Source organism: Apteryx rowi, unplaced genomic scaffold, assembly GCF_003343035.1.
Source record: "Apteryx rowi isolate R43461 unplaced genomic scaffold, aptRow1 scaffold_9, whole genome shotgun sequence".
Lineage (NCBI taxonomy): Eukaryota > Metazoa > Chordata > Aves > Apterygiformes > Apterygidae > Apteryx > Apteryx rowi.
The window spans coordinates 5,849,105-5,854,438 of NW_020451204.1; the positions used below are offsets into that span (position 1 = coordinate 5,849,105).

A 5,334-nucleotide genomic window follows, 5' to 3' on the forward strand; every position below is an offset into this window, starting at 1 on the left:
GGGGCAGCCCGCGGCGGGGTCCTGCAGGCGGGCGGTGGGCAGCCCCGCTCGCGTTACCGGGGGCTGCGGAGGCGGAAGTGGCCGCGGGAGGGGAGGGGAGGGGGCTGCGCGGGGCGGAGCGAAGCGGAGCGGGGCCCGGGGGAGCCCGCCCGGCCCGGCCTGCTACGGCGCTTCCTTGGCGTCACCGCCGTGACGTCGCTTTTGGCAGTGCCGGAGGCGGCGTGGTGCGTCACGGCCGCCGTCACGTCAGGGGTCCCGCACGCGGCGTTGGCCGGGGCCGCCCTGCAGCGTGGCGCCGTCGTTTCCCTCCGGGACAAGAGGGAGCTTTCTCCACCGTTACGCTCTGGCTGCTGCCGTCACCCCCCCCCTTTTTTTGGCTATTAATACATACACACTTATAAGCACGAGCTGTCACTTGAGTGAAAAATCGGCATCTGTGTCAAACGGTGCGTTGCACTTACACTGAAGCTGCTCTAAAATGATGTTTTAAAACGATCTTTGCCTACCTATTAATGATCTTTTTTTCCTGAGGTTTGATAGTTTCGTTCGTCTCTCTCTTAATTAGAGGGCAAAATCCTCGGGAAATAATCGTGCCGACCTAGAGCACCGAGTGTAGCGAGACCTGAGTTTTTACCAGACCTCTTCAGCTGTTACCACGATGAAAAAACAGGAATAGCAGTGGCGTAATATTAAATTACATGGTCGGATGATGTTATGGATGTTCCCTATTGTATTTTAGGGTGTAATATGTATTACTTTCTATTGGATAATTAACAGTAGTAGAATAATGTCTTTTTAAGTACTTGAAGCTCCAAGTCTCTTTCAAAACAACTGTATATCAGTCAGTCAAACACAAACTTCAAACTGGCATATACGTTACATGCTAACATAAGTAATAACAATACTTTTGTTCACAGTATTCTCCTGAATCTGATTGCTTCCTGGGATGATCCACTGAAGGGAGGGGAACCATAAGCAAAAAATAAGTGTACATCAAAACTTTGAAATATATGACTGATCTGACCTGATACTCAAACGAGTTAACAAAAATAACCATCTCACTTCTGGATTCCACTATCCTATTGTGAGTTATCAGAATGGACTAAAAAATTCTGGTGTCTCCACTCTGTCCTGTTGTAGCAATATTACTGTCTGGATGTAAATGTGAAAGCATTTACAATTGTTAATTTAGTTGCACAAAAACTCCCCATTTACTTGAAAGGCTCGTGATCTGTGAGTCTGGCCATGCTATTGGCTATTATCCTGCCCTAAATTAGCCCAAACTGAAAAAATCCACTCTGCACAATCCAGAATATAAGAATATGAATCTGGTGTATAGCTGACATTTACAATCCTGATTCTTATTCCATGCACTGAAGTCTCTGATATGAGCTTTTCCTTAGTTACGGCAGTGTTTGCACCTCTTTAGACTTATGATGAGCACACAAAAATATTTGACCGTGACATCAGTCCCAGGCCTGGATGTGCATAATGAGGTTATTCAGCAGTTAAAGCCACCTTTTATTCAAAGGCAAGAGTTAGCCCAAATTTAATACTCTGTTTACTGTTTAAYGATGCAGAGTTTTAGGTGTACTCTGCCAACCGTTACAGGATCAGACAGGTTTTTTCCAGAAAAGAGCTCTCCTTCCTGTTATTCCTCCTTCTTCCTTCATTGCTCTTTTTTGCAGACATTTCTAAAAACCTCTTTTTGGAAAAATTTATTTATGAATGTTTGAAAGGATGAAGTCTTGCTTGTTATTTACATAGATCATTTAAGTGTCCTTGCTACTCAAAGATTTTATGTACTTTCCAAATCATGTTGATTTACCAGGTCGATGAAACTGTTTTACTAGAATGGAGAAGATCCCTGTGCTAAACAGGAAAAAAAAAAGAGATTAAATGGGACGATATCTACATGTTATTGTTGGTGCTACATTTTCCAAATACACCAGTTATATAAACTGTCAATGAACGCCTTTGAGTGAGCTGTTTTGTTCAAGTTTGAAAAGGCAGGCTCAGCGTTATCTTAGGTTTAGATTTCATTTTCAGTGGCATTACATCAAGCAATGTTGGCTTATTTTCTTTTGAAGAATGACATTTCTGCCTTGTCTAACATGAATAAAATGCACTATCACTAAAATTTTAAAAGGAAACAATAGCTCCTTCTTTATTATTTCCAGAGACTATCCCACATTCCCCACCAACCACAACTATACTGGAACTGTCTTTTGTAAAGACAGTGCAAGTAAATCTTGTTTTACCTTGGTCTGATAGGTCGAAAACCTTTTCCTTATGAAATACCTGTTTCATATGTGGCTACTTATGAACTGATCAAGTCTTCCTACCAATCAAAAAGAAAACTAAGCAGATGTCATTGCTTGAGTCTCAGATATAAAGCACTTCTTTCAATTTTTTAATTCTTGGAGGTCTTCTTCCCAACTTTTTCAATGTTTCCTGAATTATTGATACAAAACATGGACACAATATTTAGCGAGCAATCCCATTAACGCCAAACTAGAATCTGTATGTGTATTCAATATTGCCTTGTAGCCAAATCCAGAAAATGATCCTTTTGCCAAATGAGCTGATATTCACGTAACTTTTTCAGATCCATCTGTTTTATTCCCATGATTTTCAGAGATTATTTACAGTCACTGCTTCCTGAAAAGGAGCTCCATTTTAGTGCACATTCTTTTTTCCAGGTGTACAAGCTTATATCTGATTCTGTTAAAATAAATCTCATTTGCTTATGTATGAGATCAGCATGAGATTCAGATCCAAGACAGCCTCTCTTCATCACTTACCTCCAGCTGACAGACTTTGTCAGGGCGTACTTTGTGGGAAGGGTTTTCAGGCTGGTGTAACTACTAGAGCGTCAGGGACTACAATCCCTTTTGAACCCCTTTAGAAATACTCCCAGTTGATGATGATTTGCTGTTTAAAATATTACAAGTTTAGATCCGCTGGGTAGACAGTTTTATACTGCTTAATACATACAACCTTGATTTTGAACCATTCTTAATTTCTTAGCCCGGGCATCGGGTAATATTGAATCAGTGCCATACAAGAGTCATGCCTAGGACAGCCTCTCTTGTCTCTGCCAGCACAGCCAGGCCAGGAGAGTCCCCTCATGGAGCCAGGGCATATGGATACAGAAGCAGTGTTTCTGCTGGTGTTAAGTACCACTTTCTCACACTCGGACATGAACCAAAGCCAATGACACCACTCTTTGACACCATTCTTGACACGACTCTATTGACCTAGATGTAGTTACAGCAGTTTTGCCTTGTGTAGTCATGTCCCAGACAAGATAATTATGCTGGCAAAAGTCTGCAAAGTACTATCGAGTACTTTAAATCTGTATCTACTGAACTTTGAATCTCAAAAACAAAAAGGTTGATTTGATGAGATAGTTATTCCATAAAGCCATGCTTAGGGTTGATTAAAGCAATAAGTGAACCTGTATATACAAACATTCAATTACTTCCCTGGGATCAACAGTCTGTTACTGAACCACCTCATTTAGTTCTTTCTAAACATTAGGTAGCATTAGTTTTCTTATTCGGAAGATGTTTAATATTTCAAACCTATTCATATCAGTGTTATCTGAGAAGAGAAATATTCAATCAGCTCTCTATCTGCTTTAAAGCAAAAACATTATATCTGCTATTTGACAAATATTTGCTTAAGAACTGTGGAAAAGTATTTCATCATGTGATCTGTCTACAATATTTGTCTTTTTTCCCAAGTGCAGTACAGAAATATTTGATTATATCAACTTTTTCTGCCTCTTTATTGTCAACTTTGCTGCATCATGCGATGGAGCAACATTATTTTCAAGGTTTTCTATAGCAGTATCCATTTGCTTTCTTTGCAGTGTTAAAGGTCATTCGCTTCTTTTTCCTCCCAAACTGGCTTTTGTAGATCTGCATAAAACCAACCCCATACAGGCCTCAAGGAATACAAACGGCACGTCTCCAAGAACTGTAAATATCATAAAATCCCTGCTCAGCTACGGCGCCRTAGCTAATTCAGTGGCAAAATTCAGTTCCAGCTGTCTCAAAACCATATAATCACTGTTTGATTTGAAGAAGAAAAATAGGCTTTTCGGGTTCCCAGTTGTGAAGGCAATCTACAAAGCTTGCCTGTAATTCCCTGCATTCATACAAGGTTTAGATGAAGCTTTTAGATTCTGTTAAAACTTGGATTTTCTATCAGTCTGTCTCATCATGCACTAAAGTACAGCCTAGAACAGGAACAAGAAGGTCAGCTCAAAGGAGTCAAAATGAATGAAAAAAAAGTAATGAAGGAAATTAGTAGAAGCTGTAAAACAGAACTTCTGTTGCTATTTTTAGTTTCACAGGCAACCTAACTCATGAATTTTGTGAGGGGATGATATTAAAATGTCTTTTCCCAGTTTAAGCACAGTCYAGCGTATGATGTACACTTCAGGTGGGTCGAGACTGAACTTTGAGAAGTTTCATGAGAGACCATGTCGCTGATTGAACCCGTCACGGCCTTTTCATAGGAAATGCCAGGAGAGRAGAATATACTTCTGAAGTCAATGAAAGCATTAGAGAAATAGTCTGAGCACATACAAAGGAGAAAAGCTGCCTGCAGTACCTGAAAATGTAACACAATTAATTTTGGTCTTTTGTTTCTCATCCTTCGCTTTATACAGCCTTTCTACGCTTTCAAGAAGAACAGTGCTATAGTTATCCCCTAGACCTCGATCCCCCTCCCTACCTCTTGCCTTAGCAGATACACCCATGAAGATATTTGCATTTTATTCCCATTAACAGGTCAACGCAATGATGCGCTGAAAAGTTTAACGCTTCTGCTTCCAAGGCAGAAGCGGTTAAGAGAGCCCTCGTGTCCCTCCCCTTCATCACATGGATTCAATCTAAGGCTAGATGGTCGGCAGGGAAAGGCGGAGGTGCGGGAAAGCCTTCGCCAGGCCCTTGCGCTCCGCTACCGCCGTGGTCGCTAGCGGAGACGTCACACCATGAGCGTCACGTATTTCAGTGCAGCGTTGGCATTTTCATCATTTATTTTCTCCAAAATCGTCTCTTTTCACACCTCCCCGCGTGGCGGGCACCGGTTTGATTTGGGGAGGTCCCCACGCTCCCAGTGGGTGTGGGGAGGAGGCCGAGCCTACATTTGTGCTCATTTACCACTGATTTTGGGGAGGTGGTGGTGGGGGGAATGGTGGTGTTATCAGCTCCTTTCCCTCAGGATCGCGCTATCTGCGCCTCCCTTCCTTCCCTTCCCGCCCTGCGCGGCGCGAGGCGGCGGCGCGGGCTAACGGCTCCCCGCGGCGCGAGGCGCGAGGCG

The 5,334-nt window shown here is 42.5% G+C and overlaps 1 protein-coding gene across 1 annotated transcript in view; it reads right to left on the reverse strand.

The window, feature by feature from the left end:
• Positions 1 to 78, reverse strand: part of UPF2 (UPF2, regulator of nonsense mediated mRNA decay) — a 70,960-nt gene extending 70,882 nt beyond the window's left edge. The window contains exon 1 of the mRNA XM_026091180.1: positions 58 to 78. The gene's annotated coding sequence lies outside the window, so the exon portion shown is untranslated. The remainder of the gene's footprint in view (positions 1 to 57) is intronic.
• Between the last annotated feature and the right edge of the window lie 5,256 nt (positions 79 to 5,334).